Source organism: Paramormyrops kingsleyae, chromosome 21 (genome assembly GCF_048594095.1).
Source record: "Paramormyrops kingsleyae isolate MSU_618 chromosome 21, PKINGS_0.4, whole genome shotgun sequence".
In the NCBI taxonomy this organism is placed as follows: domain Eukaryota; kingdom Metazoa; phylum Chordata; class Actinopteri; order Osteoglossiformes; family Mormyridae; genus Paramormyrops; species Paramormyrops kingsleyae.
Window position 1 is genome coordinate 17,691,500 of NC_132817.1, and position 13,235 is coordinate 17,704,734.

A 13,235-nucleotide genomic window follows, 5' to 3' on the forward strand; every position below is an offset into this window, starting at 1 on the left:
TGGTGCCCTAAGACTTCTCCACAGTATTGTAGCTAGTTGACTGGTATGACTGGATACAGAACAAAAGCATTTCCAAAAGTGGTCTGTTGTTATGGCTACAATGTTCATTTCACAGTTCTATGCAGTTCCTTTTCCACTCAGAAAAATGTTACTTTTAAACACAACCTTAGTCAGAATGTTTAAGTTTAACGCAGTCTGTTTAGTTTATTGCAACTCACAATGCTTACTCAGGCACAATACTCACAGTAATGATAGACACACTTAACCCAATAATAGGATCAACAACATGGCACATGAAATTAACAATCTGGAATAAGTGGCATTAATCCGATTAACACACCATATCAAATAGCTTCTTTTATATAATCTTTTTAAGGATCATATTTTGAAACATGGTAGTCATCTAGTTTCATCAACTCGCAGCACTTAGCCTACTGACAATGCTAGCTAGATAAATTTAAATAATTCAGCATATTAAAAACTTGTTAAAAAAATAAGCATAATAAGAAAATCAGCAGTCATTAAAACATTACTTTGTCAGATTAACAATGGATAATAGTTGTCATTTCTCACGTTAACACCATATTGAGTAGACTATAATGGAATTAATTAGGATGACGTAAATTCTCACCTTGACTGTCGTCATCATCCCATTCAGGGTATACAAGAGCTTCATGTCCCGTCCTGGGCTGCCTGGGATTGGCTCCAGCCCCCATGTGACCCTGACCAGGACAAGCGCTTAGATGATGGATGGATTGTCATCATCGCCTGCTTGTTGAGTGGGAAATGGGACATCTGCCAGCTGAACAGGTGTAGAGCACAAGCACGTGGAACACATGCACGAGGATCACTCAAATTTGATATGATTTACACCAGTGGACAGTGTTAAACAGCACTACGCTGTATTAGGTATATGTCGCTCGGTCTGGCTCAGACCCACTTTTGCCTTCAGAACTGCATCAAGGGTCGACGAGCTGTACATTCAGAGGAGCTTCTGCACATCACTGCTGTACTGAGCTGTTATTTTTGCATTGTGACCATCTCGTTAGCTTTAACAGGCCTGACCATTCTCCTCTGGCTTCTCATTAACAAGGTGTTTTCCATCCACAGGACTGCCACTAACTAGCTTTCTTTTTTTATGTTTATTGCACCGTTCTCTGCAAACCTCAGGTACTGCAGCATGTGAAAATCCCGGGGACATGGCTGGAACTACCACATCTGGCACTAGCAGTCACATCACATTCAGAATCTCTCAGATGATGCATCTTTAGCCATTCTAATGCTTAGCCAAACTGTAACTGAATCCCTTGACCCTGTCTGTGCGCTCTATGTATTCACTTTTGCTGTTTGCAGCAGCAGGCTGTTTGTAATAACAAACAGGTGTACAGGTCTAATAAACTGGCCAGTATTGTAGGGACCACAGCCCTAATATACACACTGTGAGAAAAACACAGGGAAATAAACTTCACAGACACAGCATTGGGGCAGGAATCAATCCTGGACACCATACTGTTCCTTTAACATAATGTAATAAATGCTATATTATTTATAGAGGGAATCCATATAATTCAATGGGAGTTAAACGAAGATGTAAATAAGGTGTCCCATAATTATTTATCGTTGTACCGTTTACATTTTATCGCACGTGAGAAGTAGCGTTCATTACGTGAGCAGAGAAACGCGCGCTCGCTGTCCTCCGCGAGCCGGCCGTTAGCGGGGCGCGTGCCGGAGCGCCGCGAGGACAGGTGGCCGCGAGCCGAGCAGGCCGCGGAAGCTGGACTGCCGGCGAATCCCCGACGGGCGGCCCTGGCGCTCGCCGTCAGCGCGGCGCTGCCTCCGTTTTCCCCAGGTCAGCACTAATGCTAAACAGTGTGAAGAGATGTCTGCCAAGACTCCAATCGAATATGCAGATGGAGCTGGCTCCGCTTTCCGGACCTACCGGTAATTAAGGGGGAAGAGGCGGAGTGAAACGGGAGAATGCTTTGTGGCTAATTAGCATAAGATAGGTATTCATTGTGAATATGTATGCTTAAAATATATAGAAGTCTACAAATGCAGATAGATGGTTAAATGAAGACAATGAAGAAATGACACAAGGTTTTCATTAACACAGACTCTGTTATGTATTTGATATAACCATTTCCCACGTTGTAAACATAACACACAAAGTATGCGTATAAAATGTCATTTCCTAAGAAGTCCTACTTTTCTAATTTTTTTTTTCTGTAAAAATCTTACTTTTAGCTAGTGGTAAGACTGTAATTAAGCACCGTTGTTTACTTGTCTATTAAAATGAATGGTGTTCCATTAAATAAGCTTTTAATATTACAGTTATAGGTACTTTACTTGAAAGGGCATAAATAACTTAGGTACTACTCAATAACAAATCATGAACTAATACAGTTCCTAAATAAAATACGCAAACTGTTATGCTTCATTAAAGATGAATGAATATGGGATCAGCATATAACACTTAGCTTCTGGTTAATTAATGCATTAAATAAGAGTGTACTACTACATTATTTGTGCACCCTCAAGTAAAGTGTTACACAATTATATATATATATTTTTTACACATTATTCTATGCCGGGGGGGTGGCATGGTGGCGCAGTGGTTAGCGTTGTTGCTTCACACCTCTGGAACCAGGGTTCCATCTATGTGGAGTTTGCATGTTCTCCCAGTGTTGTTGTGGTGTTTCCTCCTGTTTCCCCTCCGCCATCCGAAGACATGCTGAGGTTAACTGGAGTTACCAAACTGCCCATATTTATACATGTGTGAGTGACTGATGTATGAGTGTGTCCTGAGCTTTTACCTGCCTTGTACCAATAGGCTCCGGACCCCCTGCGACCCTGAATAGGACACGTGGCTACTTAGCATGGATGAATGGCTTCTACATAAGGACATAAGAAATTTACAAACGAGAGGAGGCCGTTCGGCCCATCAAGCTCGTTTGGGGAGAACTTAACTAATAGCTCAGGGTTGTTAAAATCTTATCGAGCTCTGATTTGAAGGAACCCAGGGTTTTAGCTTGCACTACACTAGCAGGAAGACTATTCCATACTCTAACTACACGCTGCATGTGTGTGCCATTTAATAATCAAAATCTTGGGACATTATAAAATTTTGCTGTCCCCTGCCCTCTTACCTTAATGTACGATAACCTAGATCTGACTAGGGGCACAGTAGGGGTATGGATACCCCGGCAGCACTTTACAGGGGTGCTTAAATATGTAAAAATATACATAAAATTAAATGTATGTATGTGTGGGGGGTGGGGACAACATTTAGTGTGTGGCTTCAGAATTTCTAGCTCTGACCCTGAGCAGGACTACAGATGAAATCAGCCTGTAAATGCAGAGTATTCTCCGTGTTTCAGACCACGCTCTGTCGTCCCGTGCTATCACTTATGCTAATCCTCCTGCTTACTGTAGACCCAAAAAACAGACGATGCTTGGTCACTGCCACAAAGTGCACTTTTGCTTTATAAACAAGTCATTAAAATCTTTGTGTTTCGCTCAGCTAGGCACTTCTGCCGGCCGGCCAGAAGCTTCAATTTATAATCCCTGGCCACGTCGTGAGAGATTGATTTTCCCGGGCATTGTGGTAGCGGTGCAATCGCCCCCTGTGTATGTTTTATTCATTGTGTCTGTAGCCGGGTGCCACATTGAAACACGCTTACCCAAAGTCTATAAGGTTGCAACCCCACAATAACAACCCACTGGCAAAATGGTAAATAATTTCACATCGTTGTCAATACTCATGGATAGTGGGTGACTTTTTCTTCTTTAAAACCTCCATAAATGTCAGAATCGATGAGGTATCTCATGAAAATAGTCAAACTACCTTTACTAATCTATACATTTGTGTGACAAACTGAACACTATAAGCAAAAAATAAAAACGTTAAACAGCCTCACATGAGGGACTTAGGTTTACCTACACTTAATTTATGTCAAGATATGTTTTATGCATTACCTATATACCCAGTCATGCTTTAGTCATTGTTGTTGGAAGGTTAAATAGTTTGTGCATGTTTATCTGGAAAAGCCGACAAGCAAACAAATAATAAAACAAACAAATAAATGCACAAACAAATATTTTTTTTTGTTAAATGCATTCTGTTGAGACTCTGGCATTACTGACACAACCCAGAAGTCTCTAAATGTCCCATTCAGTGCTCTGCAGTAGTATTGGTTATCCTCTTTCTGTACATATTTACCTTTTAATGTGTGACTTTCATAGTCTGTAGCCCTGCATAAGGGGTGGCTACAGGTTGAAAGTGTTAAATTGTTGAAATATTAGCAGTTGTGAATGTTTATCAAAGCTACATATTAATCAGTTTGCTTTTTCTCCAGGCATCAGCAAGTTCAAGAGAGCAGCCTTAATTAAGCTACGTCTGAATTGTTTTGAAAGTCTCTTTATCCTTCAAGCCCTGTCAGACTTTACTGTTACCCAAGGGTATTTTTTTTTCCGTTCGATAGTATTCTCCTGAAGGCACTCTATGTCACTCCCCGTTGTGTATCAAATCAATTGGAAGGTACAGCTTCGCACACATGGGAGCATGGAGGAGCAAAGACTGCTGGGAAGTCACATGATGCTATTTACCCTGTCTGCTGTCCAGATTGCAAACAGGAAGCACATTGACACATGTCAGTTTGCCATGCTCAATTAATCACATGCTCTATCAGAATAACGGCAGAGAATCATTCCGCTCTTAAGCTACATATTAACAACTACGCAGAAACACAGCGGGTCTTATTGTAAATACTGTCTGGAAACAGAGATGGCCTGAAGGCAGGGAAAGAAATAACAGCAAATAAAAATATGGGCTGTCAATGCAGAATAGGAACAGCACAGCAAATCTATTTTACGATCTACATTTCAAACAAGCAATGCCTTAGGATGGACTCATTAAAATTCCAAAAGCACTATTAAGACTGAACTTACATTTACTGTTCTTGCCGAAAAATGTAATGTACTGTAGGAGCTGTATTGTAAATGCACAAGTCGTACATTTTAGCAATGAGTCATAAAATGAATCCTTAACAGGAGGACCAAGTGTAATTGGCTCCATCCTGAAGGGAATTACACAACAATGAGCAGTGGATTGGTTGGTGATGGTGAGTCCTGATTACATACCTTCTGCTTCTGAATATTTTTTGGGACTTATCAGGACTAGAGAACATTCACGCATGAAAATACATTGTGCTAATATGTAACCATATTTCTCAAAGAACAGCATTACATAGTGTTCAGCTTAGCAGGTCAGTAAACAGCGGATCACAACAGTTTCTGTTTTAAATTTAAGGGACTTTTACCAAGACTAACATGTTAGTCAGAGTCGTGTGATGATAAATGAAGGTGGCCTCCCTTTGGTGTTCCAAGTGCCCTTTTAATCGTCAATCACAGAAAAACACCCTAAGGCGACCCCCCCATGGCTGCCAACATTACTGCTTGGTCATGCCCCCTCCGGTTCACACAACTGTCTCTCAAAAACTCTGTGAATGTGACTGTACTGTAAGGTTGGTATGATTTAGCCATCAGTTATACGTGAACTTTTTCTAGATGGTAATTGTTCTTGTACGTTTCTTGTAAGTACTTGAAACCAGACCTTTATTTAGATTAATATTGTTTTCTTATTTATGTAATTTTATAATCAGTTGCTGTGTAGATGTCGTACTAAATTACGAGTCCTGATGTGCATTGCTGGAATATTCCTGGATGGGTGTGACTTTTCCCATGACTCATTATAGTTCACTCACCATATAAAAAATCCCTTTGCACACCTCAGCCGTTCATACATCTGGGCTTTTAAGTTACTGATGGGGGGGGGGGGGGGGGGGTGAAAACTTTCTCTGATTGACACACTAGTTAAGCTTGAGCTGCAGTACTGACTGCCTGACAATAAATAATGGACACAGTCACTGTTCTGACCTCTATGTGCTTTGGGCTGCAGATTAAAACGGAATGGCAATCCCAAAAATAGCTTGGTGATCCTCAGCCTCCCTATTGCCGTCCTTTTCCAAGTTACCTGGTGTGATGAAAGAGTCAGAACTTCAAACAACTGGCAAGTTAAAAGAACTGTAATATGCGTGAGGGCTAATAACGTCGTTTCTGTTTTTTATCCAGTAAGATCTGCAAATTTAAGTCTTATATAGCATAGGTGTGGTCAATGGTGTAGGAAAGACATTAACATTGACATTTAGTAATTTAAATCTTAATTTTTGGAGTAAAATTAAATATTTGGGGGGAATACATCCTCCCCACCCCCCAACTTCCTACAACCCTGGGTGTGGTAGCATCTTGGGTAAATGAGTAGTACTGTGGCTTCACAGCTCTAGGGTTGATGGGCTTATTTCTGCCCCTGAATTTCTGTGTGAAGTTTGCATGGTCTCCCTTCAGTGTTTCCTTCCACTGCTAGGAACTGGGCTTTTGAAACTGCCAATAATATCCATCAGAATGTGCTTGTGGGAGTTTTACTAACACAAAAATGTTCTGAGGGCAGAAGGAAAAATGACTGGTTCAGAGATTGAATCAGTTTGTAGAGGAGGTGGGTCTAAGCAACTAGAGGAGGCGGGACCAAGACATCTGATTGGTTGGCCCTGCTTTCTCTAGTTGCTTGGACTCTCCTCCTATACAATATGATTGAACCAATCATTTTTTGTTCAGCCCTCAGAATATTAGTGTGTAAGTGAAACTCATAAGCTCAGAATGTGACCTTGTATTGGATAAGCAGTCAAGGAAATTGGATGATAATGGATGACTTTATGTAATATTATGACAAAACCAGTTGAGTCAAAGTACCTTATCTCTCTTGAGGCATGGAGCAGGGCCCCGTTTCTGCCCCTTGCACACTTCCTGCTCCCCTGTGACAGCGGCGGTATCACTTAGGCTCCATCTGTGACGTTGCTGCAGTAGGCGAGATGTGAGCCTCATTGCTTCCCCACCCCCCACCCGCAACGTGCTGCTCTCGTGTCATGCAAATCTTCATATGTGGTGTAAGACTAATTACATACTCCTCATTACTATGTGTTGAAAATGAAGGCTTGATGAGGTGATGAGGTGCTGCTGTAGGGGCGGCGACCCGGGGGGCCTCCCCTGAATGGGGAATGAAGCGACCCCAGCCAAGTACTGTACAGCCGCCCCACTGAGGCGACAAGGCAGGGACTGGGGGACTAAATTTTAATCTCCTTAAATTATGCACCATACTACCCCCCCCCCCCCACACACACACACACACACACACACACACCTTGGTTATTAGGTGTATTTTACCCGAAAGTGACCTTTGCACAGCGAAGGTGCACTCCTACCCACCTATACTGCTGAATATTAAACGGGCTGAGTTCACAGCTCAAAGGTAAAACAGCTGGATCCTTGCTGGTATCAGATCCACGTCCTTGGCCCCTAACTGCATGTCCTTACCAGTGGATGACAGGGGCTTTTTGGGTTCCAAGCTGACAGCACAAGTTACGCAGCACAGCTCCCAGTCAGACAGTCATGTGGGGTTTTGCATCATAAATATTACAATGTATGGGATGGCAACAGAGCATAGGGGGCCGCTCTGCTAACATTTACTCAACCTTCAAGAGACATTTAACCCGTGAGCCCACAGGCTGCAGTCTCTGGTTCTGCATAATGCCATGATATTTAGGTTTACATACAGTGGTACTATACTAATCAGGCAACAGAAATGGAGAAACGCCTGGTTAACCCAAACTACAGGAACGCCATGTTCACAACAAAGCTTAATTTAACACAAGGGACTCGTTGCACTCTTTGTTTTTGTAGTTGTTGTTGTTTTTTTCTTTTTCTTTTTTTTTTTTGGTGTCATGCAGCACCTTCACCTTGCAGAAAAAAAGGCAAGTTGTTATTGTTTTAGAATCTTTAATTTGAGAATTCGCCGCATGACCAGTGTCTCTGTCGCCATGGTAACCGGCACGGCACAATCTGCAGAGAGAGGCGCCTGGCTCTCTCGCTGAGAATCTGAGAGGTGTTGGCTTATGCTGCTCCCGCTTTTTCGCTTTATTTTGCATATAAATCTCACAGACGAGGTCGCCCAACCCGGTAAGCGTTCCCAAGAGCTCACATGGCCTGCACATATGACGGACATGGATTTATGATTGAAGCCACATGAATGGCACTTGTCAATCTGGAATTTTTAACGTAGCATTTAGATGCCAGGCATGAGAGTGCATGGGCACAAATATAATACTGAAATCCCAGTGTGCTTTTATATAAAAGGTTCGGTGGTTGGGAATGGATAGTAAATATTACACACTTAAGGCAAATCTGGGTAACTTCTCAGTATAAGCATCATATAATCTCTGCCTGCTTAATACTCTTTGCTTCATGGACAATATTTGGTGCTAAACAGTATTCCAGCATTTCTCACTCTGGGTAACAGTTCCCTGATGTACCACTAGAGGTCCAAGGGACAAATTCTTTTCAAAACAGTATCTCTCCCCCCCCCTCCCCCAACCTCTCTCAGACAAGACACAGAAGAGACACAACAGTAAATTATTTGTTTGCCAGATACATGGAATAGTTGAGATCTTCGGAGGCACTCAAAACCAGGTGTTTGTGAAGACCACTGCTCTTTTACACATGTGACTACGCTGTTAGACAAGTGACTAAAATTCATTCTTGCATAACAGCTGCTTAACTAAGACATGGGCAATATCTATGGAATACTGAATCTATCCCAAGAATTACAACAATGTTGGTCCAAGACTTGCATCTTTCATAAAATTTGCTTTATGAATAACTTTTGGCCGTAGTGTTTCAATTAGTGCTGCAGTTTCAAACAAGGTTAATTAAGCAAGAAATCAAACTGAACAGAAATGACACAAAAAAAGAAGAATTACAAAAGGTTTGAAGGCAGCCAGCAGAAATTGTCTTAACACAGTTGGTCTAATCATTGTTCACATCATTATATTTCTGAAATTCTCCACTTTCTGCGACCTTGAGTCTCCTCAGCTCATAGCCTGACTGCTTCTTCTCAGAAAAACAAAGTATTTACCCATGAGGCCACACTGTGAAATAATTAGAGAAAATAAAATGTTACTGGCGGTAAGTGGAATTTATTAACTAAATTTTGAGCCAGATGACTACATTTTTCCCTGCTCACTCATCCGATACATCACGTGGCACTAAACAAGGATTACTCGCATTATTTGTGTCTTCTAACCAGCCTGGACTGATCCATGCATCACAAATATCTTCTCATTGCGGCTCACGAGGGATAGAAATAAACAAAAGCGAGGTATGCAAACGAAATGGAAGCGTCCCGGCTGTGCGGATCTACTCTCCACCGCAGGCGAGCGGAATGGAAAGCGGGCAGGGGGCCTGCGGTAGCTGGCGGCCGAAAAAACGACCCCATGAAGCCAAATGTAAATAAGGGTGAACGCCGGTCACTTCTAGCCTCGGAGCCAAAAGAGAAAATTTGCCTGGACGAAGGTTCGGCACCGGCCCAGCAAAGTGCCCAGTGACAGGGAGGGTAGAGCAAAAGGAAGGAAACAGAAAAAATGAATAATTAAATCACTGCGGTGGCTGGGTAAAGAATAGAGGAATTGTTAAGTATTGCTGCACATATAGGAACGCTAAATGCATGTTGTAATATTCAGACACAGTCACATGCCTCGTACATCCATTAGCTCTGCCAGATTACATCATATGCAGAACTTTTCTATAAGTTGATGCCTTGCCCAGTATGTGACTGGTCAGCGAGTTTGTAGCAATGTCACATAAAGTTGCTGTTCAATAAATGTTGCTGTTTATTGTTAATCGATACTGTCCTTTATACCTGTGCTTCACAAAAGCGTTACACATGTAATCATTGCTAATGGCACACCTAGATTTAACTTTAGCTCCAATGAGAGATGGGGGAATCGTTTGTACCTTTTAATAGAAAAGCAAAAATTAGGGTGCTGTGGTTCTCTGCCATGGGACACGGTGAGACTAAGACTCAGTTAAAACAGGGATTTGACATCCTTCCAGCAGAACAAATCAGAACACCGTATGCCTAAGCAAGAAACACGAACTCCCTATCTGCGTGCCAGTTGATGAGGGTGGCAGCGTGCACGGTCTGGGGCAGAAGGAGAGTCGGATGCCAGGGCACTCCTGCTGGTGTCCTGGAAAGCCGAAGCGTCCGGCATTTGCCGTGTCAGTTACGGTCAGCTGCACCGCGGCACCCCGTCGGCAGAGCCGCGGTGCCGAGGCGGGCGTGCCAGCGCGCCGCGTAATGTGTACGCATGCAGCTGGTCTCACTGTTTCCTGCGGTGCGCTGCATTAACATCAGCCTTTTTAATGCTTTTAGTGGGGAACATCCTTGCTCATACAATGGTCACATTTATTTTGAAGTAATTAAAAAGGGTGAAAAACAAATCATAGCAATCTATGTGCTTTGAGGCTTGAATTTTGCCTCAAAAAGATAAAAAAAAAACTTGATAAAGACAAATTACGCTTCTGAGAGCCGACGCGTAAAGATTGCCGTCCTGTTCATTTATCAATGTCTCCGAGAACCCAGGATGAGAAAACCTAATGCATTTTCGTCTCCATTACAAATTTAGATCTTACAGTGTATAACACAAAGCCGCTGGCTTTCAGTGCCCGCGTGAAAAATGGTTCCGCCATTGTTTAGGAATCGAATCGATAAGCGATCAAAGTTACGCCTAGCGCAAGTTTGCTCTCCAAATGATTATACTTATTATGTGACAGGAGGGACTGTAATGTTCCTGGTATGTACGAAGGTTCCCCCCCAACACACAGACACAGACACACACACACACACACACACGCATACCTATACTCAAATCTTTGTGGGGACCATCCATTCATTTCTATGGGCAAAATCCTAATCCCAACAATGATCCCAACCTTTAGGCCTACCCAGCCCTAACCTTAACCATAAGTGACCAAACAAAATACAAGTCAGTTAGCATTTTTAGATTTTGATTGCAGTTACAGATTTTTATAAAATTGAATTTCCCCAAAAAAAAGGTTCCCACAAGGTAAAAAAAAACAAGTTTTTATCACATTGTGGGGACATTTGATCCCCACAATGTAACGTATACCTGCACCACACATATACACACACACACAACAGAGTTGCCAACTTTGTTCAGCTGGCTGGAGTGAGATTTTCAATTCGAGACTAGTCTGCACATGTATTTACATGCATGTAACAGTTTACCTTGTAAATAGTCTGTAGGGTTTGCGAACTGCCTCAAAGCTTTTGATGTAGCTAATTTTAGGTTTATAATGGGATAATATAGATTTGCCTTGAGATTTCTTGCACGAGTGTGAAAGATCAAATAAGAAAGTGAAAGTGTGGATGTCACGCCAGATGTGTGAAAGTTGGCAGCAACACATGGACAATCACATAATTACATTATAATTTGTATCCATCCAGACTCCACAGCTGACTTTGATGGGAAGTTAAATTCAGGTTAACAATGGAACAGAATTCCATGCTTGATCATTCCTCGTTCTGCAAAATGATTCATCACAAAATTTTGTCGCAAACACTTATGCAACCATGTTTTTTGCACTACTGCATCCTCCCATAAGTGAAATTTCCATTACTTGTCTTGTGATGCGTTCTCAAAACGAGGGCAAATTATTCACAGACAGCCGCACACCGCTGAATGCTTCGGGGAAATAATTGGTGTGGCGTTTTTATAAACTAATTGGCCTGGAGACTGTGAATCAGGCACCACTCTGAACTTACGGTGGGTCAATTTCGATAACAGCAAGGGGAAAACTGGAAATTATATCGTGACCCTTTACAAAGAAGCTGGTCAATTAGAACTGCTTGAAAAAGAGCACATTCAAACCAGTACACATTATATGTATAATTAATGAAAGATGGATTGTTAAAACATTCAGGTCCTTCTCTGTTCTCCATGTGTCTTGGGTCCATTTGCATACGGCCCTGTGGAGGCCTTGCATCTGCCATATTTTCAATCCGACCAATTAATCAATCAGGTGGGCGGGGGTTAGGGATAATCTACATTTTACATAACTATTAGTAAATGTACTCCATCGTGTGGCCTATGCTTTACAGCAGTGTTTGCCAACCTGGTCCTCGGGGACCCAGAGAGAGTCGACATTTTTGCTCCCAGGAGCTGGGAGGGAGCAAAAAAATTGACTTTCTGTGCATCCCTAAAGACCGGATTTGGAAACATTGCTTTAGAAAAATATGTCAGTTTAAGCATTTACATACTTTAATTGGTCTAATTAATTGGCTTAATGACTTTGTTAAATACTGAGTTGGGAGGGGGGGAGCGAGGGGCCTACTCCAGCGTGCAGGCAGTGGGAAAGGCTACGTTAGGGGGACTTTACCATGGCCACACCCTCTCACATGTGGGTTGACCTATACACAATCATCAATACACCCCCTCACTAGAATGAACTATTCTTGCCACTGGGCATCGTTGTAACCTGTGCATTGTTATGTGTTTTTATTTATGGAGTCTTTCCTCTTGCTTAACTTGCAGGTTGAAAATTCGATTGACTCATTTCCCATGTGTTCATCCTGTGCTTCTGGATTTAGTACTCTGTTTGTGCCTGATCGACCCTTGCCCGACTAATGACTTGGGGGACTAGATTTGTGTTTCGGATTTTGGAAATGGCCGCATTTGGACTCTTCCCATTTGGAGCTTGTCCTGTGTTACAACTGTGAGGACTGCTGTGAGGAAGGTGTTTAGGAGTGCAAGAAGCCCTCTGATAGGTGACGAGCAGAGGTACACACTGCAGCTTTGCGGGATAGGTAACATAACAATAAATGCGATAGATTACACAATTAACCAAACATCGTCACTAATTAATCAGCGCCACAAGATTAGAGTAAAATACCTCCACAGCACACATCGAGCGCAAATCTTTAACTGGGTTGCTGGAAAATGTGAAAAAAAATCCTACTTTTATTGCATAACCTTAGACGAAACATAATAGTGAAAATGGGCAAGCGTATATCATGCAAAAGCTTTTATCAGAACACAAGGTCAATCGCGACCGGGGTTTGTGACAGAGTTGTGATGTTAGATTGCTAGCAGAACGATGAAGATAATCGAAGGTAGCTGTTTGCGCGACTGCCAGGACGTGCCATGGGTGCAGGTGGGGGCTGCTGGTCTTGACTCAGCTACAAAGACATGGCAGGACGGAAGAGGGTCCTGCCCGTTCTGTTAGACTTAAAGTACATGGTGGCCCAGGGGTCAGGTCTAAGACATCTG

General features: G+C 42.4%; 1 long non-coding RNA gene across 3 annotated transcripts in view; it reads left to right on the plus strand.

Moving 5' to 3' along the window:
• The first annotated feature begins 1,758 nt into the window (after positions 1-1,758).
• LOC111853569 (uncharacterized) overlaps positions 1,759-13,235 on the plus strand; it is a 77,047-nt gene continuing 65,570 nt past the window's right edge. For 2 of the 3 annotated variants that reach the window (XR_011984508.1, XR_002840482.2), the window contains exon 1: positions 1,759-1,941. This is a non-coding gene — a long non-coding RNA (uncharacterized lncRNA). The remainder of the gene's footprint in view (positions 1,942-13,235) is intronic. The other variant, XR_002840483.2, reaches the window with a different exon arrangement.